The 27,433-nt window shown below is 40.1% G+C and overlaps 1 protein-coding gene across 9 annotated transcripts in view; it reads left to right on the top strand.

The window, feature by feature from the left end:
• THRB (thyroid hormone receptor beta) overlaps positions 1 to 27,433 on the top strand; it is a 383,013-nt gene that overhangs the window by 50,570 nt on the left and 305,010 nt on the right. For 8 of the 9 annotated variants that reach the window (XM_081235681.1, XM_081235682.1, XM_081235679.1 and 5 more), the window contains one exon: positions 19,589 to 19,653. The exons of the other annotated variant lie outside the window; for it this stretch is intronic. The gene's annotated coding sequence lies outside the window, so the exon portion shown is untranslated. The remainder of the gene's footprint in view (positions 1 to 19,588; positions 19,654 to 27,433) is intronic. 9 annotated transcript variants of the gene reach the window in all.

Here is a 27,433-nt window from a genome sequence, read left to right as displayed (position 1 = left end):
TAGGACTTGCATTCACTGTAACACACTTTGGGAAATTCTGGCAAAAACAAGAACTGCTTTAATGGCAGTAAGTGTTCAGTAGGGCGGCATAAAGGAAGGCTCTAGAGTTCATTGAATCCCACTGTATTCATTTGCTGTTTCTGTTGTAACAAATTACCACCAATTCAGTAGCTTAAAACAACATAGATTTATTACCTTATAGTTCTGGAAATAAAAGTTCAAAATAGGTCAGCCAGGTTTCATTCCTTCTGGAGAATATAGGGAAGAATCTGTTTCCATGCCTTTTCCAGCTCTTAGAGGCTGCCCATATTCCTTGACTCATGGCCCTGCATCACCCCAACATCTGCATCTTTCATTACTGCTCCTTCTCTTGATTCTCCTGCCTCTTTCCCTTATAAGGACCCCGGTGATTGTATTGGACCTCTCCATCTCAAGATCCTTACCTTAATCATATCTGTAAAATCCCTTTGCCATGTAATGTAACATTTTCACGTGTTCCAGGATTAGGATGTGGACAGGTCTGGGGACCATTATTCAATCTGCCATACCCACATTCTATTTCCCAGAACCCTAGGTGGCACCCAGTAAACATTTGGTGAATACCGTTAAGAGACTGAATTAAATGATTTTAGGAAAGCTCCCTGAATTATGCTGGTAAACGAGGCATGGACTTCTGGCATCATCATGGCAAGTGGGTTTTGCAAGAATTTTGAAGAGTGTAGGTTTTTTTGAGAAAAGTCTTCCCAACGTGGTTAGTGTTATGAAATGATGATTTCACAGAAGCAGAATGCATTGCTGCAGAAACACACATCATTCCCTCAATAATCACTCAGCATGCTGACCTCCCTCCAGACCTGCCTCCTGTGTTGGGATTGTTTTGTTGTGGCCAGACTTTAAGTGGGAGGAAGAAGGAGGTTGGCAGAGTCGAGTGGGAGAAGGCCAGAGTGGAAGGAGCAGAGAAGGTCTGTTGGAGAGATGGTTCTGAGATGCCTTTGAGAAGAGGAGGTGTCTTATGAGACACTCCACAATGTCCCTAAGATAGTACAGTAACGTCAGAGGGACAGAAAAGGCAGTCTTCTTCATTTCCACTGAAGGCTATGTCCAATGTGTCTGGCTTCTTGTTTTTCTTGTCAATCATTGTTTTTATTTTTATTCTCTCAGAAATAAATTTTATTCTGGTGTTTATTGTAGAAAATAAATATTGCCTAGTCTAATGCTCAGAGATAGCCACTGTAACATTTTGGTATATTTTCTTTCAATTACTTTTCCATATATATTGTTACATTTTAGAATCAGGACCGTGGTCTAGATATAGTTTTGTGTCTTACTTATGTTCACTTGACTGGGAGCATCTCCTCGTGGCATTAAATCGTCTTCAAAACATGATTAATTAATGACTGCATATTGCACTTTGGGGTGTATAACTGTAGTTGAACATTCATGCTTTGCATTCATCTTTTGCCATCTTCTTAGTTGCTTCTACATGATAGTAGATGAAGTCAAAGGACATGAACATTTTTATATTTCTTCTTAGACATGGTCAAAGGTATTCATTTACACTCTGGCACTGTATGAGAGTGTTTTCAGCTCCTCACATTAGCAGCAATACGTATTAATCATTAAAAAAATTTTTGAATGTTTCTTGGACATTTATAGCAATTCTTTTGTGACCTTTTGATCCATGTTCTTTGCCCATTTATCCATCGAGATGTTAATATTTTCCTTAGAGCTTCCTATTAAAGATCCTTTGAGTCATGTACCACAATGTTCATTGCAGCTCTATTTACAATAGCCAGGACATGGAAGCAACCTAAGTGTCCATCAACAGAAGAATGGATAAAGAAGACGTGGCACATATATACAATGGAATGTTACTCAGCCATGAAAAGAAACGAAATTGAGTTATTTGTAGTGAGGTGGATGGACCTAGAGTCTGTCCTACAGAGTGAAGTAAGTCAGAAAGAGAAAAACAAATACCGTATGCTAACACATATATATGGAATCTAAAAAAAAAAAGCATTCTGAAGAACATAGAGGCCGTACAGGAATAAAGACGCAGACATAGAGAATGGACTTGAGGACACAGGGAGGGGGAAGGGTAAGCTGAGAAGAAATGAGAGAGTGGCATGGACATATATACACTACCAAATGTCAAATAGATAGCTAGTGGGAAGCAGCCGCATAGCACAGGGAGATCAGCTCGGTGCTTTGTGACCACCTAGATGGGTGGGATAGGGAGAGTGGGAGGGAGACGCAAGAGGGAGGGGATACGGGTATATATGCATATGTATAGCTGATTCACTTTGTTATAAAGCAGAAACTAACACACCATTGTAAAGCAATTATACTCCAGTAAAGATGTTAAAAAAATATACAAAGAAAAAAGATCCCTCGTATGTCACATCTCGGAAAATTATTTTCCTACTTTGCTGTTTTCCCTTTAATTTTGAATATTGTACTGTGAGATATATGAATTTTTTCATGTTTATTACTACAGTCAAATCTAATATTACTTTCTGATGTACTCCACTACTTCTATGTTTGGAAATTCTTTGCTTGGCCAATAGCCAGTAAATAACCACCTATATTTTTCATAATATTTTATAATTTTATTTTTTAATTTAGTGTGTAATCCACCTGTAATTCAGTTTGACATATTGTATGAGGTAGAGAGATAATTTTTTAACTATTCAAATAGTTACTTCAACAGCATTTATTGAATAATCCCTTTATTCTTTATTGAGTTGTGATTAAATCTATCTTTAATTAAATTAGTATATATGTTTTTATATCTGGGATCTTTATTCTATTTCTTTAACCATCTGTTAGTTATTGTAGCAGAACCATATTATATTTTGTATAGCACATTTCTATTTTTGATATGGTAAGCCTTAATCCCTTCACTATTCCATATTTTAAATGTACCTTAGTAACTATCATCTGAGTGTTCTTCAAGGTGAACGTTGGAATTAATTTTCAAATAAAAAATTCTGATATATCTGCATGGAATTATATACAAACTATGAATTATTTTGGAAGAATTTGCATCTTTACAATTTTTAATCATTTCATAATCCACCTGTTTTTTCAAGTCTTACTTGATGTGACAGAAAAATTGTTTCTTCACACAAGTTCTGCATATTTTTAAGGTTATTCCTAGGTATTATATACTTTTTATTTAATTATATTTGGGATTTTTTCTATTGATTTCTAATTGGTGGTTACTTTTATATAAAAGCTGTTGATTTCTTTTTATTGAAGTATAGTTATCTACGTTTCAGGTGTACAGCAAAGTGATTCACATATAAATATATATTCTTTTTCAGATTCTTTTCCATTATAAGTTATTACAAGATATTGAATATAGTTCCCTGTGCTATACAGTAGGTCCTTGTTGGTTATCTATTTTATATACAGTACTGTGTATATGTTAATCCCAAACTCCTAATTTATCCCTCCATGTCCTTTCCCCACTGGTAACTGTAAGTTTGTTTTCTATGTTTATGAGTCTATTTCTGTTTTATAAATAAATTCCTTTGTATCATATTTTTAGATTCCACATATAAGTGGTATCATATGATATTTGTCTTTCTCTGTCTTACTTCACTTAGTATGATAATCTGTAGGTCTATCCATGTTGCTGCAAATGGCATTATTTCATTCTTTTTTATGGCTGAGTAATATTCCAGTGTGTGTGTGTGTGTGTGTGTGTGTGTGTGTGTGTATGGCATCTTCTTTATCCATTCATCTGTCGATGAACATTTAGGTTGCTTCCATGTCTTGGCTATTGTAAATAGTACTGCAGTGAACATTGGGGTGCATGTATCTTTTCGAATTAGAGTTTTCTCCAGATATATGCCCAGGAGTGGGATTGCACTATTTTGGGTAACTCTATTTTTAGTTTTTTAAGGAACCTCCATAACTGTTCTCCATAGTGGCTGCACCAATTTACATTCCCACCAACAGTGTAGGAGGGTACCCTTTTCTCCACACTCTCTCCAGCATTTATCGTTTGTAGATTTTTTTTTTTTTTTTTTTTTTTTTTGTGGTACGCGGGCCTCTCACTGCTGTGGCCTCTCCCACTGCGGAGCACAGGCTCCGGACACACAGGCTCAGCGGCCATGGCTCACGAGCCCAGCCGCTCCGCGGCATGTGGGATCTTCCCGGATCGGGGCACGAACCCGTGTCCCCTGCATCGGCAGGCAGACTCTCAACCACTGCACCACCAGGGAAGCCCTGTTTGTAGATATTTTGATGATGGCCATTCTGACCAGTGTGAGGTGATACCTCATTGTAGTTTTCATTTACATTTCTCTAATAATTAGTGATGTTGAGTGTCTCTTCATGTGCTTTTTGGCCATCTGTATGTCTTCTTTGGAGAAATGTCTATTTAGGTCTTCTGCCCATTTTTCAATTGAGTTTTTGTTTTTTTTGATAGTGAACTGTATAAGCTGTTTGTATATTTTGGAAATGAATCCCTTGTCTGTTGCATCATTTGCAAATATTTTTTCCCATTCTGTAGGTTGTCTTTTTGTTTTGTTTATGGTTTCCTTTGCTGTGCCTAAGAAAAAGAAATAAAAGGAATCCAAACTGGAAAGAAAGAAGTAAAACTGTCACTATTTGCAGATGACATGATATTGTACATAGAAAATCATAAAGACACAACCAGAAAACTGCTAGAGCTCATCAATAAGTTTGGTGAAAGTTATTGGTTTTTCTATATTGGTTTTGATTCTGTTTATTAATGATAATCATTTTTTCACCTAGTTCTTCTGAGTTTTCTTAGTACAGTCATATTACACCAAATAATGATTCTAATGCCTTTCTAAAGAGGATACTTCTTTTTTTTTAACATGTTTATTGGAGTATCATTGCTTTACAATGTTGTGTTAGTTTCTGCTGTACAGCAGAGTGAATCAGCTATATGTCCCCTCCCTCTTGAGCCTCCCTCCCACCGTCCCTAAAGAGGATACTTCTTATTCCAGAATTACGTCTTATAGCATTAGCCCAAATTTCCACAGTAATTTAAAATATATTTAATGATATTCTTATCTTGTTTTTGATTTTAACAGCTAGCGTAGGTTTTTCCAACCATGTTAAAGAAATTTCATTGCATTCCTAATATGCTGAGAGTATTTTTAATCAAAAAGGGATTTTGAAATGTTATAAAATGCCTTTTGATTATTTTGGTAAATTATCCTCTATAAGGAGAACATAATGTGGAAGTCAGATCATAGGATTTATGGCCAGGCAGACCTGGGCTCAAATTATACCTCTTCCTCTTAAATTGTATGTCACTGAGTGAGTTATTTGTTGTGTTCCAATTTCAGTTTCTTACATTGTTATATGAGGATAATAATATAAGTATCTTATAAGGTTATTGTGAGTATCCAATGAGAATTGCTTGCAATTCACCATACTTGATACAGAGTATCATGTTGTTTGAAAATTATTGTGTAATTTTTGCCTTTGATCTATTAAAATAGTGTACTATAATATAAAACTTCCTAGTATTTACTTATCTTTTTATTCTTGGACCTACTTGGTCATGATGAAATGTTTTCTTAACTCACTGCTGTATTCAATGTTTGTTTCAGATTATTGCATCAATTTTTATAATAATTTTGTCTTTAGTTGAATTTTTATGCTATCTTGTTAGTTTTGACATCAAAATAACTTCATATAATGATTAGGAATTTTTTTATCTTTTTCTGTGATTGGGACCTATGGGAATTATATTTTCCTTGAGAATGTGAAAGAAGTTCCCTGTGGAAGTTTCTATGCCTGGATTATTTTTTGAATGAGATAATGCTTTTACAACTTTTTAGATTATTTTTAAATTTGTAGTTGTTTGTTTTCTCTAATCGCTTGGTCTATTCAATGTGTCTGTTTATGCTTGTGCATTTCAGTGATTCAAATTATATCTAAAGATTATCTTAGTATTTTTAAAATAATAAGCATGGAGTTGAGCACAGTATTCACTCATAATTTCTAAAATTTTAATATCTGTGTTTCTCTCTCTTTTTCTTGGTTTATTGTATAATTCTGAGGTTTATTTGACTTATTTTAAAGAACTACCTCTTGGATTTATTGATCCTACTGTTTTTTGTGCCCCTCACATCTGTAACATAATCTTACAGCGATTAGACTTTAATTTTTATATACTTTTGACTCTGCCACCTCAAAAGTAGTCATTGGTGGTCAGTGATCATTTACTGAGTACCTCCAAGGAACCCCTTCATAGAGTAGTTGGCATCTGTTTTCACTGCAAGGCTGGGAACTAAGGCAGACCATTCTGCCTGGGTTCACAGCCAAGCTCCACCACTAATAACCTATGTAATCTCCAAGTTACTTAAACTTTCTGTGCCGTAGTTTCCTCATCTGAGTGTGAGGATATGAAGCTCTGGGGACAGTCCCTGGCATGTAGTATGTAGCTTTCAGTTAGCTCTTGTCATTATTACATTTTAGAATAAACACTGTGATTGTCCTCAAGGTTACAGTGTATAGACAGAGTTGTGAATGGAAAACTCAAAGACAATTGGAACATAATGTGTTTTAATTTGTAATGTTTGGAGGGGTGTCCAGTCTTTAGAAGAACCAGACAATTTGAATAAAGGATACAGCAGGTATTTAAAGAAAAGAAAAGAAAACAGACAATGAAACTATAGTTAATCTGTTCAAAATCCAAATTGGTGGAAAAACAGCAGTTTCTCACGTGCTTATCCCATCTGTGTGGGTCCTCGCGTGTCTGCTGATAGCTGTCCAAAAGTCAGAGATAAACGTTTTCTTTTCTTTTTTCTTTTTTATTGGAGTATAGTTGATTTACAATGTTGTGTTAGTTTCAGGTGTCCAGCAAAGTGATTCAGTTATACACATGCATATATCCATTCTGTTTTAGATTCTTTTCCCATATAGGTCACTACAGAGTACTGAGCAGAGTTCCCTGTGCTATACAGCAGGTCCTTATTAGTTATCTATTTTATATGCAATAGCATGTATATGTCAATCCCAGTCTCCCAATTTATCCCTCCCTCCCCTTTCCCCCCGCTGTTAACCATAGGTTTGTTTTCTACATCTGTGACTTTATTTCTGTTTTTAAATGTGTTTTCTTGGGTGGGGGGCAGCAACTTAAAGGAATAGGCTCAAGTGTTTAAAAAAACATTTTTTAAAAAAAATTTTAGGGATTAGTGTTAGACAGGACGTTTCTTTTTGGAGAAGGCTCTCTATTGATGCAAAATATTTTTGTTTTTTTCTGTCTGGTGTGTGAAGGGTATATACACCTCATCCTAGCGGCAGCAGAACAAAGCGTAGCATACCTTTCTCAAGGTGTCATGTAGGCAAGTGAGGGGGTAAATTATCAACACGTGATTCAGGTGTGTATGTAGATGATACTGTGCTTTACGTGTCTTGCCTTGGTTCATTCCATGATACTGTCCTGGAGTGCTGCACTTCCTAGAATGCTTTCCTAACCTCTGCGACTTGCAACATGTTCCTGAACCTCCCCAAAGGGAGAGGCATCCCTCAATCCGCCTCCACTGCTTTTGGGATAAAGTTCAAACTCTGGGCAGGGCACAGAGGGCCTCTCCAGCCCCCTTTCCTGCTCTTGACCTTCCCTGTGCCTCCCCGTATTAATCACTGGGAGAGGTGGGAGTCGGAGACGAGTCCCACGCCCCGCCCCCTGTGCACGCCCCGCCCCCTGTAGTCCCCTTTCTTCGCTGTGAACAGGGCCTGGGCACATGATGGGATTACCACTCGCTTAACTACTTTACACAAGACTCCATTTTAGCAGAATGCGGAGAGAGATTCTGCTGGCCTTGAAGAAGCGAACTGCTGTATTGTGGCCACACGGCAGGGGAGGGCAGTGGGCCTATAGGAGGTGAGAGCGGCCCCCAGCTGGCAGGCGGGTAGGAAAATGCAAACCTCGGTTTTGCAACGCAAGGAACTGGATTGCACCAATAGCCAGTGCACTTGGAAGGGGACCCCAAACCTCAGATGTTTGCAGCCCCAGGCAACACCTTGATTTCATCCTGATGAGATCTGAGCAGGGGCCTGAGCTAACCTGACCCATGGGCTGACCCACGGATAATAAATTGTGTTGCTTTAAGCTACTCAGTTGGTGGTAGTTTGCTGTGCAGCAGTAGAGAAATAATGCAGTTAGCCTTGTCACCGGTTTTCCTTAGGACAGGGGCATTCCATGTGTCCCCATCCAGGGCTCCCATTGGGCATCTCTAGACTTGTCATCCTCTTCTCAATGGGAGAAAGCAATTTTTAAATTCTGAAATCATATGCTATATTTGGCCTTTGTCTCCTTGGATTATTTTTATTCATAAAACTATTACCAGCTTCATATTCTGTTTTTATATTCTATTAAATGAATGTAAGTGAAAATATTTTATTGAAAATTATTTTACATTCTTCAAAACTCAGCATATCAGAATACATAGCTGAAAGAGTAAACTCATTGTCAAATTTAGACTGGGTCTGGGAACAAGCGTGAATTAAGCTGTGGGAGAACTACAGTGGCTCCTGGGACGGTAGTCACTAACGGTGGGCTATGAGAATCCCCCCCTTGGCCCTATCAAGGTGTTGTTTTATATCAATAATTTTAGTGAGGATATAGATTTCATATTTATCAAAGTTGGGGTTGACATGAAGCCTAGAAACATAGCACATACTTTGAGTAACAGAATTAGGATCCAAAGAGATCATTTCAGGTTGAAATGATGATGGGCCAACTCTAACAAGATGAACTGTAGTTGAGGAGGTGTAAAAGCCTATAGTTAAATTTAAAAAATTATCTAGAAACTGGGGATGGGGTGAGACAGACAGCATATGCAAAAATATTTAGATGAGTTGTTTACAAGTTGGCATAAATCAGTGGTACATTGGGGCATGTAATGGGGCCTGTTTGAATCATGAAGTTAATTTTAAAAACTCTATTAATTGAACTGCTGAGTACAGAACAAGAAGAATAGTCCTCCGTTGCATATGTGGGTCACACCACTGCTGCAGGGTTAGGTAGTTCTGGACACCTCTTTATGGGGTCAGAGACAAACTGGAATTTCTCCATTGGGCAGGAACCAGATGGGTGAGCAGATTTGACATACCATACAATATTGTGGAATAATCTTCTTGTGGATATTTTGCCTGTGGAAGAGAAGTTATCTAAGGATTAGAACTTCCTTTCCATGACTTTGGTGAATGGAAGTTACAAGCAAATAGATTTTTGCTTAAATTTAGGAAGTAATCACTAACATGTACAGTAAGCCCCTACATACAAACCTTCAAGTTGGGAACTTTCAAAGATGTGAACGTGCATTCGCATGTCCCATCACGTAAGTTAGTTCACGTGTCTGGTGTACACTGTCACGTGCATGAATCTTCTACAAGTGGTTGTGCTTTTGTATGCTGTACTGTACAGTGCTGTAGAGAGTACAATAGTACAGTATCTTTATTTTAAGCCCAGGATGTCTGGAAGCAAGCGTAAAAGCAGCGGTATATAGCTGATTGCGTTAGTAGGGTACCTAGGCTAACTTTGGTGGACTTACGAACAAATTGGACTTATGAACGCGCTTTCAGAACAGAACTCGTTCGTATGTAGGGGACTTACTGTACTTAATACCAAAATAGACTGGGCTTCCTTTGGAAGTTACTGAACCCACTTTCCCTGAGACGTACAAATAGACACTGGGGTGGAGGAAAGCAGATCCGTGGAGTCTTTTGCGTGCATTGTCATCATGTGACAGTGATGGACCAAAAGACACCAACATACATAGTTAAAGGCTAGAAAGCTTCATTAAAGGTAGAGTACAGAAACTTAGCTATATGGTTTTATACAGGCGGAGGTGACACAGCACGTTTCTAGGCAGAAGGTTGGCTCCTCCAGGCTGCCCAGATTCCCCATGAGAGGGCATCTGCCTGTGAATTAGGCCACCGATGTGGAATGCAGATTCTTCTACGTGTGAGAAGCTGCCTGTAGCAGGTGCTGTTAGTGCGCCCCCAGACTCCCTTCACTGGGCTGTGTGCCCATCCTCCAGGGGCTGCCAGCTCCTCACATCTGCACCCTCCCCTGTAGCATTGCCCCTGGCTGATGACACCTGCCTCACCCAAAGAGGCCTGGGAGGTGGTGGCCCCCATTCCCGGGGGCAGTCCTTGGCCGATGCCTGGCTGACACAGAGCTGGGCCCGCACCGTCCCCTGGTCTGTGTGCAGGACAACCTCTGAGGAGCGATTCAGGCTGCAGAGCTTCTGGTGGGTCAGGCTGGCTTGCCCTGACCCACATCGTCACTGCTTTTCCCTCCACCCCATCACACCTCCCTCACTGCCTCACATGTTCTCCTAAGAGCCCTGACTTGCACGGGAATGGTCATCTGAGGCTCTGCTTCTAGGGGTGCTTATCCAAGACACCACCTTTGCCTTCCTCTGGATCATTTGTAACCTCTTGCCCCTCTGCACACAGGAGCTTCTGCCTTTTCATCTGTCCTCTTACCCGGTGCTGATAATTCGGCCAAGACATCACTTCTCCAGAGTTCCTATTCTGGGCATGGGTGAAGAGAAGGTCATTTTGCCAAAAGCATCCCCAGCAGGCTCAGGCTTTCCAGCCTGAGGACCCTCCGGCAATACTGGAAGAGATGCCCTCTGAGGGCCCGCCCCACTGCAACATCTCATCGTATCACTTTGTCCACTAAAGTGCTCCACACGCGTGAGCGGGCACACACACACACACACACCCCTTGTTTTGCTCCCTCTCTGAATGGCAGTGCGACCTGACTCTCTAATGCCGGTGAACAGATCCAAGGCTTCACGCATCTGGCAACAGTGTTCCAGGGGTTATCAGCCGCCGTGTGTTTCTGCTCCTTTGTTCTTCTCTCCAGACATCCTTCCCGTGATGCGCTGATCACCGGCGTCTGGCGTGGCGTGTGGGTGATGAGGAAAGAGTCCTGGTGTGGGAGTCTAGACTGACGTGTGTGATTCCTGACTCTGGACTTAAGCTGACAGCCACGTGACCTTCCAGTCAGTTAGATTTTCTTGTCCCAGTGTCGTTGTATATGAAGTGAGGAAAATGTTCTCACGCACCTGCCTGACAGTAGACCAAGGGAGGTCGTGCATCTGAGGGCGTCTTAGGAAAGTGTAGAGTGCATGACAGACATGAGTTATTCGGATGCTGTATTAAAATGCAGTCCTGCCCGTGAAGAGCTTGCAAAATAGTGGGAGAGCTGAGGTAGGAACGTAAATAAAAATGATTTAAGGTGGAGATGATCTGTCCACCGGGAGGGACAGAGTTCTGTAGGAGTTCAGAGGAGGGTTCAACCCATTTCCTGTTGAACATTTGTTCTTTGGGTCCAAAAGTATGTTCATCTTCTTCCCTGTATTTCCTTTCTGGCTTTGGCCATGTAGACAGCCGGGCCTTGCATAAATCCAGAGAAAGAACATAGATCTTTTACCCCTTTTTATGCTTAATGGAGAAAAAGGGCCTGGTCCATATACACATATGATTGATGTAGGGACTGAATCATTTCTTTAGAATTAACCCTTTGCAGTTAGATTTAAGGGTGTTCATTTTCCAGTGGATTTTACTACAACAGCCAGATGTGAGAATTGGAAATTTTTGATATGGATCTGTTTTTAGTATTGATTAACTGATTGTTTGATCATAATGTGAGCAGGTCCACGTTATTATAATTATACTTACAGTGCCCAGAGCAGCTCAGAGAAACTGGACAGAGACTGCACTTGATCTTCCAGGCTGCCCATCCTGCGAATAATGGATACTCCAAGCTTGGAATGGCAACCTCAGAGAATCAATGCTCCAGGGTGGTGTCAGGTGCCTGGACTGTGGAATGCTTTCCCGATAACTTGTATTCTTCTTATTTCTGACAGCCAGGCTCAGGGTGAAACTAAAAAATACTAATTGCTCTCATTAATCTTCTAATTTACACAGGCAGATATATTTTTAAAAACTCAGCAAAATAGAGATGAAGATATATATATTTAAGGAACCTGACCCGCGAGTTCTGACTCTGCCTTTCTTAGTCCAGCAACGGATCCAGCCCGTGTTATTGATGCCACGTGTTCAGAAAGGTTGCCCTCCTGACCTGAAGGCCTGGGCGAAGCACCTCCAGGGGTGCCTGGCCTCCTCACCACCCCACACCCTGGGGCCCACGGCGCTGGCCCTTCCTCTCTGTCACCCAGTCTCCTGCCATTCTTCTTCTGCTGCTCTTTCCTCCCTTAGAAAAGCAGCAGCTTTTTGATGTCCTTTGCATATTCCTTATGATGAGAAAAGCACAGTCCCCTGTATTTACTCCCAGATACTAACATTGCCATTCCAACATCATTCTTTTCTCTTCCTTTTCATCGGGCAGGGATTCGGTTGTTTCCTGACTCACGCTGGGGTCAATCCAGTCCCCTTCTCAGCACATCAGGGTCATTTTTATTCTCTCCCCAGCCCTTGCTCTTAAGAGCATATTTTAATGATTATCCTGTGTATAAGCATTTATGTGGTTCTTTGATTTCTCTAGTCACTTAAGCTGTAATTAAATGAACTTACTTACAAAACAGAAATAGACTCACAGACATAGAAAAACCCTACGGTTACCGAAAGGGAAGGGGCGGAGGGAGACATTAGGCCTTTGGCATCAACACATGCACACAACTTTGTACAAAACAGACAACAGAGACCTACTGTGTGGCAGAGGGAATTATATGCAGTATCTTGTAATAACCTAAAGGGAAAAGAATCTGAAACAGAATAGATATCTATTTATATATTTAACATATAGATATAAAACTGAATCACTTTGCTGTACACCTGAAACTAACACAACATGGTAAATCCACTGCACTTCAATCAAAAGGTTTTTCCTGCTCTTATGAAAGACAATTAATTAGACTGAGGCCTAGTGGTCTACTCTTTTTTTTTTTTAACATCTTTATTGGAGTATAATTGCTTTACAATGGTGTGTTAATTTCTGCTTTATAACAAAGTGAATCAGTTATACATATACATATGTTCCCATATCTCTTCCCTCTTGCATCTCTCTCCCTCTCTCCCACCCTCCCTATCCCTCCCCTCTAGGTGGTCACAAAGCACTGAGCTGATCTCCCTGTGCTATGTGGCTGCCTCCCACTAGCTATCTATTTTACGTTTGGTAGTGTATATATGTCCATGCCACTCTCTCACTTTGTCATAGCTTACCCTTCGCCCTCCCCGTGTCCTCAAGTCCATTCTCTAGTAGGTCTATGTCTTTATTCCCGTCTTACCCCTAGGTTCTTCATGAACTTTTTTTTTCTTACATTCCATATATATGTGTTAGCATACAGTATTCGTTTTTCTCTTTCTGACTTACTTCACTCTGTATGACAGACTCTAGGTCCATCCACCTCACTACAAATAACTCAATTTCGTTTCTTTTTATGGCTGAGTCATATTCCATTGTATATACGTGCCACATCTTCTTTATCCATTTATCTGTTGATGGACACTTAGGTTGCTTCCACGTCCTGGCTATTGTAAATAGAGGTCTACTCTTGCTAAGCAGGTTTGGGAGGCTGAGCAGACGGCCCGCGGAGCACCTGCGTGCGTGCGCACCGCTGCCCGCTTTGGTTTCATTGCTGGGTCCACGTGCTCACTGTTTCCCATCTTGCTTGTAAGCTGGGGACGGATTCGATGTTCGGTGTTTGAGTGGTTGTGGCTGGAGCCGGGCTCTGCTCCTGGCATCCTGAGACTATGGGAAACCTCCGTCCCCATGGCTCCTCGAGGGAACGTGGCGAGCTCGGATCTTGCACAAGGCTCCTGCTAAGCATAGCGAGTTAGAGTTAGGGCGAGAGGCGGGCTCCCCTCCTGCGCATGCGCAGAGGTCTCACTTGCTTTCGGTGGGGTGCTGGGCGACCCAGTCTGCCCTTGAGCTTGTGGACTCCTCGTGCCCTTGCCCCACTGACCAGCGCCCTGCCCTGCTCATTGCTCTACGTTTGCTCTCCCTGTGACCCTCTGTGTCCCTCTGCCCACACATTTCCTGTCTCCTTTGCCTCGCTTGGCCTAAGTGGCTCTACTCTCTAGTGTTCTGAGCTTTTCTTCACGTCCCATCCATCCAGTGTCCTGAGTTGAGCGCCTGTGGTTTAAACTTTGCTCTCTCGCTCTCCCCACCACCTCCCCCTTGTTTCCGATGACTGGCCAGTGGTATCGCCCTGCACCTATGAGCCAAGCTGGAAACTTCCAGGCCATTACGGACTTCTCCCCAACATCCAGGTGTTGCTAGTGAAGGCTGCTCCCATCCAGCACCTTCCCTGCATCCCCAGGCCAGAGCCCCTATCCCAGGCCTAGGCTACCCCAGCATCCTGGATCCCTCTGCCCGATTTTTATTTTTTATTTTCCAAAAAAAGCAACCTGAACACACCCAGTTCCGTAGGATAAGTAAACTCTACACGATAAAATTCAGAAGCCCAGGAGGGACCTAAGCCCCCTCTCCTGCTACTGTCTGTCCCTCCCTTCTACAGGCCAGACTCACAAACTTCCTACTGTTTTTATAGGAGGCTTTTCTGCCTTTGCACTATCATTGTTTTTTTCTCCCCAAAATGTCCTCCTCATTTTCTCTAGCTAAGATCTATTCTTCTTTCACAATGATTTTATGAAGTTTTCTGGATTTCCTCGGGTTGAAGTAATTGTTCTTCTGTGGGGCAGCTGAATGTGGTCCATGTCTCTATCAAGACATCTAACCCCACACTGAGTTTAAAAAAAAAAAAGAATTCTTTGCATTTGCAGAATAATTTATAGATGGCAAAGCTTTCTCACAGACTTTCTCTCCATGGTGAGTTGGAAAAAGCAGAGATAGGAAAGAGAGGTTGTGTTCCACGGCACTTTGGTGCCTGTTCTATTTTGGTCATTTTTGATGCACATGTCCTGTTATCTACACCTTTAGCAACAAGGAAAGTGTGTCAAACGTCCTGCCACTTCGGAGGATAAGAGCCTGGGCAGAGCGCTTGGTGAGAACGGCCAGCCAACTCTGTTCTGGAAAGTGATAGCCTTGCATTAAAGACAGAAGGACCCAGGGGAAATCTGTATGGACTCTTAGAGCTAAGCTTTTTTGCTAAGAACCTTCTTTGTAAATCATTGAATACCTTTTTAAGGATAAATTTAAGCTAGGAACTGCTCCACCTCTTTTCATCTTTTTGTTTGTTTGTTTGTTTGTTTTAATCATGGAATTAGGTCTGCCTGGTTAATCAGTGCCCAGAGCAAAGGTAACTTAGGGGCAGTTGGCACTAGATAATTCAGCCACTGGCTAGAGGTTCAACCAGAAGAGAGGGAGAGAGGGTGGACTCAGAAAGCATTTATTGGGCTACCTAAAAGAGCATATATTCATTGAACTTTAGAGCTTGAAAGGATCTAGTCTCTACTCATGGCTGAGGAATGACCTGGAGAAGACAGCACCTGTCAGGACCCGCACCATTAATGGCTGTGAATGCCTGGCTCCCATCCAGAACCCTTTCCCAGCCTCATCAATATACACAAAGGTATAAAAATGCCTTGTGAGGGCAGATAACTAAGGGCACACTAATACAGTTGATTGTGAGACTGAACCTACATTGGGGGATAAATTAGGTGGATGATAACAGTAATAGAAGCCAAGAAATTCTTTTAAAATTAATTTTTATTGGAGTATAGTTGCTTTACAATGTTGTGTTAGTTTCTGCTGTACAGAAAAGTGAATCAGCCATATGTATACATACATCTTTTTTAGGTTTCTTTCCCATTTAGGTCACCACAGAGCACTGAGTACAGTTCCCTGTGGGGTACAGTAGGTTCTCAGTTATCTTTTTATACATAGTAGTGTATATATGTCAATCCCAATCTCCCAATTCATCCCACCACCCCCTTCCCCCTTTGAGAAGCCAAGAATTTTTTACTGGGTTATCTCACTGGATCCTCACCAAAACCCTGTGAGAGGATGTATTCATTTCCTATTGTTGCAGTAACAAGTTACCACAAGTTAGTGACTTTAAGTGACACAGATGTATCAGTATGATCTTAGAGTCTGGAGGTCAGAATTCTGAAATGAGTTCCACGGGACTGAAGTCAAGGGGTCTGCACACCTGGTTCCTTCTGTAGACTCTGCGGGGAGCATCCATTTCCTTGGCTGTTATAGCTTCTAGTGGCCACCTCTTTTCCTTGGCTTATGGCCCCTTCCGCCATCTTCAAAGGACATTATTCCAGTCTCTGCTTCCATCATCACCTCATCTTCTCCTCTGCCTCTGCTTCCTCCTGAATCCCTCTTCTAAGAACCTTTGTGATTATACTGGGCCTTTGTGATTATACTGGGCCTATCAACTAGTCCAGGATGATCTCCTCATCATGAAATCCTTCACCTAATCCCATTTACAAAAATATGGTACCATAATCACAGGTCCCAGAGACTAGAATGTGGATATATTGGGAGGGGGGCATTGTGCAGAGAGGTACTATTCTATAGCTGAGGAAACTGAGGCTCAAAGAGATTAAGTAACTTCCATAGAGTTAAATGGTTACTAGGGACCACAGTCATTCATTCTTTACCACTATTTCTGGAACTGAATTACAAGGAGGAAAAAATAAATGATATAACTAAGCTCAAGGTACATATGATCTAGTATTATTAGATTTTTAGACCAAAATTATACTAAGCCTGTGGTCTGCATTATAAAATATAATCCATTATAAGGAAAAAGGTTCTAAGCTTTGTTTTTCTTTTAAAGGATAACATTCCGTAACAGCTCTAGGTAATTCTTGAACTATAATAGGCCATCCTCCAGTTACTCATCCGGCTAGCTGCTGTGAGCTGGTATTTTAATTTTCAAAGCTTCAGTCAGCTTCAATATATTTCTTCCCATTAGTAATAAGTGGTCACTCTGTATGCAGAATAAAGCTAAAAACGTTTAAACTTGACAGCATTTCTTTTTCAGTTTTGAGGTCATCTACCTCATTTTTCTGAATCTCTCTCTTCTCACAGTTGAGTGGCTCAAGTTCAAATCTAGTTAGCCATTCATCTGTAACGGATTTTCGACATCCTCCTGTCTACATTAGCTTCCCCTAGAAACTCTCCAGTTTGTCAAATACTTCTCACAAAATATGGTTCCTAGGATTGAAGATGATATGCAGCTGTAGTTTAATCATACTGAGTACAGTTGAGATTTTCTTTTCCTGTAATTGGAAAGTGTACCTCTGTAATATTGCCTTATTGACATAGAATAAATGGAAAGTTGGACAGACCAGCCCATTTCCAGAAAGAGAGAAAGAAACCATTTTAAGCTGCAGCTTGACTGATAACCCACTTGATATCCAGAGAAAGAAGCAAAACCTTCCTTTACACCTTGATCACTTGTAAGTACTACGTGGTCAGCTTTGATGGGGTTAAGAAGGCCTGCTTTCCTTGTGTGTGTGTGTGTGTGTGTGTATAATAAGATGTAAGTATTTATAACTAAAATAAATTAAGGAAAGGACACACACACACACACACACACACACACACATATAGGCTATGAAACTTAATGAAATACATCTCCCATGAAATTATTGCCCAATTTAGGAAGTAGGACATTGCAATATAGTTGATATTGACTATATACAATGTTCCTTGTTCATCCTATCTCCTGTCTCCCTCCACTGAGATATACTATTATAAATGTTATGTTTATCATAAGGAATTTTTGTTTTATTATGTGTGTATATCTCCCTAAATAATAGATATTTTAACATTTTGCTTGTCTGTGGGCTTTATAAAAATAGTAGCATGGGGGCTTCCCTGGTGGCACAGTGGTTGACAGTCTGCCTGCCGATGCAGGGGACATGGGTTCGTGCCCTGGTCCGGGAAGATCCCACATGCCGCGGAGCGGCTGGGCCCGTGAGCCATGGCCGCTGAGCCTGCGCGTCCGGAGCCTGTGCTCCGCAACGCGAGAGGCCACAGAAGTGAGAGGCCCGCGTACCGCAAAAAAAAAAAAAAAAAAAAAAATAGTAGCATGACATATATAATTTTCCGTTAACTTGCTTTTTCATTCACAATTGTATTTCTAAGTTCTATCTATTATGTAAGGCTAGAATTTGCTCATTTACCCTTGCTGCGTAACATTCTGTTGTGTGAACATATCACTTTATTTGTTTTTCTATGGATGGACTCTTGGGTTATTTCCTGTTTAAGGAGTTTATTTCCAGTGATTTGCTATTACAAACAATGCTGCTGTGGATTTTCTTGAACAGGTCTCTTGGTGCATGTGAGTAAGGGTTTCTCTAGGAATAGAATTGCTGGGTCAGAAGGTAAATGCTTTCTTTACTAATTCAAAATTAGTTTTTAAAGAAGTTGAACCTATTGACACTCCCTCCAGCACTGTGGTAGAGTTCTTGTTGCTGCACATCCTTGATAACATTTGGTAATGTCAGGCTTGTAAAGTTAAACCATCTAAAATGTATTTTATTGTGGTCTGAAAAAGCGTTGCCTTGATTTCTAATGAGGTTGAATGTCTTTTCATACTTATTTACCATCAGTGTTTCCTTTTTTGGGAAATGCTGTTCATTATCAACCCCCTGTTTCTTAGTTCATAGGGGTGTGTGTGTGTGTGTGTGTGTGTGTGTCTACTGTGGTCAGATTTATCAATCTCTTCTTTTATGCCTAGTAATTTTTGAATTTTGCTTACGAAATCCTTCCATCCCTATTTTATATTTTTTTCTAAATGTTTTAAAATTTTACCTTTATATTTAAGTCTACAATGCATCTGGAGTGGATTTTTCTATTCTATTGCATGAGATAAGGATCCAATTTCATTTTTCTCATATGAAAAACTGTTATACTAACATAATTTCCCGCTTTGGTCTTCAATGCCAAGGCTTTCATAAATTAAAATTTTGATTATGTGAGACTGCTTTTGGTCTTTCTATTCTATTTCGTTGGACCATCTGTTTCTGTGTGAACACCTCAGGTTTGCTTTCCTTTTCCTCTTTTGTTTTCCATTCTTCTGCCCTCCTCTAAGGATCCTGGATCTTTCATTCCATAATTCACTTATATCCAAGGTCAGCCAGTTTATTAGGAGCATCCTGATAGATTCCATAGAGTATCAATAGCAGAACAAACAAGGCTATCTCTTGCTCATGGTGATATCCTCTCATAGCACATGCCAGTATGTTATAAAGTTCCCATCACCACCAGGGTGACCATGGCAAACAGGAGTGAAGGGGGCAAAGAATATGTTCTGTCACTCTTTCTCTAAGATTTCACTACAATTTCTTTTTCATATGTGCCACCATATCACTCTGTTGACTCAGTTTTTTTCTTCTAAACAGCTGTCATCCAGGTCTCCCCCAACTCTGCACCCTGTACTTCCTAATTATGTTTTATAATAAATGCAATACTTTATATTTTCTTCTCAATTTTATCTAATTCATTTTATCAGATCATTTTATATACATGATTATATTATTTCAACTATTCACAACCATTCAGTGATGATAATCTTTTCTATCTGCATCCACATCAAAATAGTTTTTGACAGGAGAAAGCTCAATAGCTCAATTGACGTTGATTAATTAATTCTCAACTGTTCAACTCATCTATTCATTCTTTGTCATTCAGGTCACATCCTACTATCTTACCCCAGGATACCTTACAAGACTTTGTCAAGCATCTTGCTGAAATAGGTATGTGATGCCACTGGTATACCTTGATGTAAATGCACATAAAGTATAATTTAACATATTTGTTTTATCATATTGTCAAATAGCACATATCATATATCATATATTTCTTTATGTCTCCTCCCCAACCCATTGCTACTCTTTATTGATTACCTTATTTCACTTTCTTTCAATAATATTCATAAACCATGTATTTAAGTATAACTTCTAAAATTACGGGTGTTACCGGTATGATATTGTTTCCCGCACCCACTTTTCTCCCCCCACTGCTCTCAGGTCCTGCTTTTGATAATCAAGACAAAATTTACTTTTCTCATCTACAACAACGAGAAAAACTTTTTGTAGGTTGCTTGTTTCTCTCCATTGCTTCTGAAGATCTAATGCATCTGAGCCTAGAGACTTAAACACAATTAGGTACTCATTTTCCATCTTCTCATTTTTTTAGTCTACTACTAAAATTAACCATTTCAGGTCTCTTCTTTACAGTTTGAGGGTCATTCTTCCTGATAAAAATGACAAAAGCCACAGGGAGAAGGACCGTTTTCCTTCCCCTTTGTCATATGCTAACATTGCACCATCTGGCTCAAGCCAGGGGTCTAGCCCTTCCTGTTCTTCTTGCCCTGAACATAACCAAAGTGCATTTTTACTTACTCAGCATTTTCTTTGCAAGCTTCAGCTCATCCTTTACTCCAGCTTGATTGATTTTATTCTGACATGTGACCATGCTGCTGACAACCAAATTGTGCTAGGGAAGGTGAAAGAAAGCTTGTCAAGACTTAGTGAAGCTGAACCTTAAACAAACACCAATCTTGCTGGTTACACTGGTAATTAATCCTGCTGAGAGCATATTCCCAAAAGAGGATTGGAGACTAAGAGATGGGTTTGATCACACGAGATAGAGACACCCATCAACTCTATGCCTGATGCTGCTACCATATGGCAAAGAACATTCTTTACAATATCTGAAGGATGTCTCTGAAATAACATCTGTGCCTAAGAATAGCAGTACTGTCCATTGCGTTGGTCTTCAGTAGCCAATGCCAGACACATAGTAGTACTCAATAGAAATTTGTTTATTGACAAAATGAGAACAATAAATATTGGAGGAGAGGAAAAAGGATTATTTCCTTCAAGTCACATGAGGGACTAAAGTTGAGAATATGGATTTAATTGGACTGATTAAATATTTTTGGACTGATTTGACATTTTTCACTTTAAGGTTCTGGCCACTTTGATCCACAGGGAAACGTTAGTGGTGAAAATATAGAATCTGCTTCTTGGAAAATGCATTGCTTAGACAGATTAAAGACACAGAAGCTAGAGAAAGTATGCAAATCTTCCTTGTTTGAATGGAAGGAAAAGGAAGCAATGGAAGGAATTAGTGGAAATTTTCAAATCTTAGGCTCTTTCTGATATTTTTGATAAAAGCCACTGGGAGTGAGTCAAGAAGGAAGAAGACTAACAAGTTCAAAACATCCGCCAAAAAACAACTGATATTTTCTCTTGAATATTAGTAATTAAAACTGTTTTAATACTCTCAGTTATTCTCAGTTAAGTTTGCAGAAAAATGTGTATGTGTGTGTGTGTATAGGTGAAGAGAGAGCAAGAAAGAAAGAATCATTTTTCTTTCCCTAGGGTTCAATAGTTTAATATATAATGTAGTCCAGAGCTTTGCAGAAATGAGCTTGTTTAACAACTCCTGGTACTGGGTGTAGTAATCTCTAAATTTGCTCAAGTCCTTTTGGAAATAGGCATGGCGGAAATGATAGATTACTAATCAATTCCCTGTGTATTTGTATTGATTGTATATCTCACTATTCACACTTGCTTAAACATTCATTCAAATTGAGACCCTTTTTTGGTTAAAAAAAAAAAAGTACACAATGATGTGAACTGTGTTAACTGGTGACTAGCTGGAAGGGAGAGGTTTTCCTCAGCCACAGATCCAACTTCAGTTCAGGGTTTGCTATTTTTAATCACAGAACTTTGAAACTTAATTCAGTTAAAGAGGGAGGAAGTTGTCAGGGGAGGGTAGCTAAAAGTTCATGCTAAATTTACTTAGAACCAGATTGCGTTCATTAATATTTATACGTCTCTGGTTGGGAAGGGCGATTACGCTCCTTTAAAAACACTGGGTATTCATTATCCACGTATCGCGTGGCCTTCTGATCAGGGAAGGTGGGTTTTCATTGTGCGATCAGTGGAGATACAGATGGAAACCATCTGGTGCCTCATCCCTTGTCTGTCAAAGCCTCGTCTTGTCTCTCACATGTCAACGATGAATGGAAGGATTTCAATCTCGAGCTGAACAATGCAGCTCGAATCCCTCAGCTAGCCAAGGGGTTCTTGGCAAGCGTTGATGGGCTTAATATTTTAAAGAAACCAGCAATCATTTTAATTCATTAGTTGAGGCCTGTTGTTCTAGGCAGTGTTTTTGATTTGTATTTTGGGCATTGGCTTTGTTTTTGACTCACAAGCATATTCCATATGGGCATATTTTCTTTTACACAGTGTAACTCGTGGGGACAAAAGTGGGAGTTTTATCAGATAAAATGACCAAAATGCTGAGAGTTCTTTTAATCATCTTCTGTATTGATTATGATTCATATTAAGAGTTACCAAAATTTTCCTTGTTAGCTAAGAGCATAAATCAGAGGACACAGAATTTAATTAACCTAACTATAGACAATACGACTAAAAATCCATGCATTTCCTATCTCAATTCCTTTGAGATAAGGAAACTTGGTGCAGAGCTGTCTTAGAGCACCTTGGGTCCACACTCTAGTGGCTGTCTGTCTGCCTGTGAAGGTGACTTCTGGGATGGAGGCAAAGTAACCAACCCACATGGTTAGCTTTGACAGTCATACTCCAGCTAATAAAGAACAGGTTGGTTTTCCTGCATTCCACATTGAGAAGAAAGAGGTGAATCACCAAAAAGCAAGTTGATGTCAGAGCCTTATTCAGAAACTCATTTCCAGGGTACATCCTGGGGTTGGTAGAGATTCAGCTCAGCTCTTTACACCTGCCAAGACTGTGGTGGCCATTACAGCAGTTATAAGCCCACCACTGACATGAGTGTGGAGAGTGGACATATGTATACATATAACTGATTCACTTTGCAGTACAGCAGAAACTAACACAACATTGTAAAGCAACTATACTCCAATTAAAAAAAAATTCATAAGCTTGAAAAAAAAGATTGTGCATTTCACTATATGTAAATTTTACCTTAAAAAGTAAATAAACAGTTCGTAATATGCAAGAAGAAAAAAAAGAGAGAACACATAACAGGCAAATTCTTTTATTTATTGTAATGATTGTTGTGTTGATACCTAGTGCTTATTACCTGCCAAGTACTGTTCTACAATGCTATATAGACTTTCATTCATTTAATCCTTGCAGCCACTCCAATAGGTAAATTCTATTATTATCCTCATTTTACAGATGAGGAAACTGAAGCCCAGAGAGATTAAGAACTTGCCTAAACTCCATAGCTTTTAAATGGCAGCATAGGGATTCAAATCCAGATAGCCAGTCTCTGAAATCTGTGTGCATATCCTGCAAACTATCTCTCACAGTCACCATTGGAGGTAGAGGTCATTCTTGTTATTTCTGTTTCAAAGATGAGGAAACTAAAGCACGTCCTTTGTCTAGGACATATAAATTGTAGCTGTGGAGCCAGGATTCAGACTTTCTGAATCCCATTCTCTTTATACAGTGGAAAATTCAGAACAATCACTATGAGGCACCACAAGAAACTCAATCATTAGAGAAGTACTGTATTTGTTCAGGGTAATACAGTCCTAGGAAAAAGAACTATACTGATTCTTTACAGATTTACAATAATGTAATTCAACCAAATGATTATAGTTTATTTTCGACGAACTTGGAATTGAAATCAACTCATTCTGATGCTACTCAGTTGAGTGTTTACTGTATTTTTCTTGCCTCCAAATGTTGGTGAACGTAATCCTTAGTACATAAAAAGCTTTTTCAATTCAATAGGAAGAAAACTGAATAGTCACATTTTTTAAAGAGTGGACAAAAAATGAAAATAAATATAAGTGGGCTATAAATTTTTTAAAATGACAAAAAAATTTAACCTCATTAAAGAATAGTAGGAACTCATCCTTTTACTAAAGTGGCATAGATTAAATAAAGTGGTGATATATAGCATCACCCTATGGTGCAAGGGAAATGGCTAAGGATGCTTTTTTTTTAAGGACAGTTTTTCAATGTGTATCAATAGCCTTAAAGGGTATATACACTTTGATCTATGAATACTGCTTCTAGGGACTGATGCCAAGAATGGCATCATGAATGTGAACAAAGACTTTTGTTAGGACTTCCCTGGTGGCGCAGTGGTTAAGAATCCGCCTGCCAATGCAGGGGACACGGGTTTGATCCCTGGTCCAGGAAGATCCCACATGCCACAGGGCAACTAAGCCCATGCATCACAACTACTGAGCCCACACGCCACCACTTCTGAAGCCCATGCGCTCTGGGGACCGCATGCTGCAACTACTGAAGCCCACGCACCTAGAGCCCGTGCCCTGCAACAAAAGAAGCCCCCGCTCGCCACAGCTAGAGAAAGCCCGCACAGCAACAAAGACGTAGCGCAGCCAAAAAACCCCGACTTTTTTAATAATCGAAGAAAACATTATTTATAAAAGCAAAAATATGAAACAACTGCTAAAGTTTTGAGAAAATATATTTAGCACATTCCTGTGATGGACTAAAGGCAACTTTAAAAATATGATGTCTAAAAATATTTAGTAATACAGTAGGATGTAAAAGATGTAAGTGAAAAAGCAGGTTAAGAAGGTTATAAAACAATGTGTACAATACAATCATTTTTTTATGAAAAGTAAATTGATATCAAAATGTTAATAATGTTATTTCAAAGTAGCAGTGGAGTTATTTTTATTCTTTATGCTTTTCCTTTCTGTTACAACAAAAAGTGAATTAAAAATCAGAAGTAAAATAATACCTTTTAACTTAAAAAAATTTTTTTTACTAGATTTTTATAATCCTGTAAAAATTGCAATGTTAATGAATGTAACAAGGGCTCTAGATTTATGGACATTTAATTAGGTATTGAGGCACAATGAAGGGACATAGAGTCAATTAGCCCTTTTTATTAAAAAAATATATTTATGTATTTATTTATTTTGGCTGTGCCAGGTCTTAGTTTTGGCACACAGGATCTTCGTTGCAGTGTTTGGGCTTCTTAGTTGTGGCATGCGGACTCTTAGTTGTGGCATGTGGGATCTAGTTCCCTGACCAGAGATCGAACCCGGGTCCCCTGCATTGGGAGTGTGGAGTCCTACCCACTGGACCACCAGGGAAGTCCCCAGTTAGCCCTTTTAATTTGTATCACATAGCACAGTGGTTCTCATGAGGTCCACCTTCTGATTCAGGAGGTGTGGATGAGGTCCAGAAATGTTCATGTCTAAGAAGTACCCCAGGGCCCAAACTGTTTCAAACATGTTCTCAATCATAGCTGGATGTCAGAATCCCTTAAAGAGCATTAAAAAAACCCCAGAACAATTAGGTCAAACCTCTGGGTCTTGGACTGGAAGAACTCCAAGTGCTTCTAGCAGTTGGCCAGGGCTGAGAACCACTGCTGCCACCGTACTTCCAAGCCACCATTTTAATCCTGTATTAATTTCAGAAATTGAAAAGCTGAAGCCCTCTGTCTGCAATTAACTGAACTATAAATACTTTGAAGATCCTTAGTCACCAAGCAGGTAGTTTTAGTAGAGTGATTCTCCATCAACATTCTTAAGATATCCCTGGAAAGCACTTTTACAAAATTTCTCTATTTAAATATCTTGTCTTCTGCTGGATTGGAGTAGAGAATTTTCCTCTGAGAACTTTTGTTGTCAAGTAAATAAAGGTTTTCTTGGAGTAGGCCATATATACCTGGGTGTTCATTCTTTTTTTTCTTCTTTTTAAAAAATTTTTTATCTTATACTGGAGTATAGTTGATTTACAATGTATTAGTTTCAGGTGTACAGCAGAGTGATTCAGTTATACATATACATATATCCAATCTTTTTCAAATTCTTTTCCCATATAGAATATTGAGTAGAGTTCTCTGTGCTGTATAGTAGGTCCTTGTTGATTACCTATTTTATATTTAGTAGTATGTATCTGTTAATCTCAAACCCTAATTTATCCCTCCCCCTGCCACCTTTCCCCTTGGGTAACCATACGTTTGGTTTTGGAGGGTTTTTTAGTTCTTTTTTTTTTAATATAAGTGTTTATTTATATATTTATTTAGTTATTTGCCATACCACACAACATGCAATTCAGATTCTTAGTTCCCTGACCAGGGATGGAAACTGTGCCCCCTGCAGTGGAAATGCAGAGTCTTAACCAGTGGACTTCCAGGGAAGTCCCTTAAGTTTTTTTTTTTAATGTCTGTGATTCTTGTCTTTTACAATGAAATCAGATTCAATAAACAGATTGTCCTAAAAAGTACTGATGAACATAAAATTACCCAGAATCATGCTTGATACACTACACTGGGTACAGTACACAGTTATATAGCACTAGGACGTACCTCCTTGGAAACGGTAGGGCTAACCCAGTATTACATGTCTGCTTTACATACAAAGCAAGAGTCTGACACATGGATGAGCACTGATACTTGGAAGTCAGCAATGGGTACTGAAGTGCATTGAATCAGTTCCAACCTCTGAATACATTGTGCTCCAAATGTGAATTATAGGTTAATTCTTGAGAACACAGAATTTACTTGCCTGTGGAAATAATGGTTAAGTCCCCTTTTTCAAAACTCAAAGCCGGGGCGACAGGAACCAGGCAAACTGGTAGCAGAGTAGGTTTTTCTCATCATCCGCCATTTCTTTACCTCCTAAGTGTTCTCTCTTCCGCTGCAGATGACCCCTCCCAGCTGTGTCAGTCATTTATTGCTTTATAACAAACCACCCCACAACTCAGTGGCTTCAAATAAAAACTGTTAGCTATTTCTCACAATTCTGTGGGTCAGGACTTCAGGTAGCATTGGCCGGGCAGTTCTCTTGCTCCATTTGGTATTGGCTGGGGATCACTCATTCAGCCTATTCAGCTGTGGCCGGGCTGGACTAGAAGGTCCAAGAAGCTTTTACTCAACTGTGGGTGACCTGGTGTTTCTCCTGGGGCCTTGCCACACAGCTAGTTTGGATGTTCTTAACAGTGTGGAGGTCTGAGGGGACTCAGAACTCTCACATGGAAGCTGGCTTCCAAGAAGGAAAAAGCGGAAGCTGGCTTCCAAGAAGGAAGAAGCAGAAGCTTCCAGTCCTCTTAAGTCTTGGACTAAGAAGTCCAAGGACCCAGCATATCATTTCTTCCACGTTCTATTGGTCAAAGCAAGTTACGAGGCTGCCCCAAATGTAAAAGGGAGGAGAAGTGCATCCTTCAGTGGGGGAGTGGCGTGTGCTTATAGGGAAGGAAAACATTGGTGGCCATCTTTGGAGATGGTCTTCTGTACCATCCCTTCCCTGTTGGATTCTGGAGGAGGTTAGGATGTGAGGTCCTAACTCTTCAAAGTAAGACCCACCAATGTGGTCATGTCCCCAAAGCTCAGGGGCATCCAGAGATGCAAGAATTCCTCAGCAGCAGCTAAAAGAATGGTGAATTCATGCCTATCCCTCTTTTAGCTCCTGTTTTGTCATTAAAAAGTCAGGAATCTGGGCTTCCCTGGTGGCGCACTGGTTGAGAGTCCGCCTGCCGATGCAGGGGACGCGGGTTCGTGCCCCGGTCTGGGAAGATCCCACAT

The sequence above is a fragment of the Mesoplodon bidens genome (assembly GCF_964165515.1).
Source record: "Mesoplodon bidens genome assembly, chromosome: 5".
Taxonomy (NCBI): domain Eukaryota; kingdom Metazoa; phylum Chordata; class Mammalia; order Artiodactyla; family Ziphiidae; genus Mesoplodon; species Mesoplodon bidens.
This window is presented reverse-complemented; position numbering and strand designations above follow the sequence as displayed.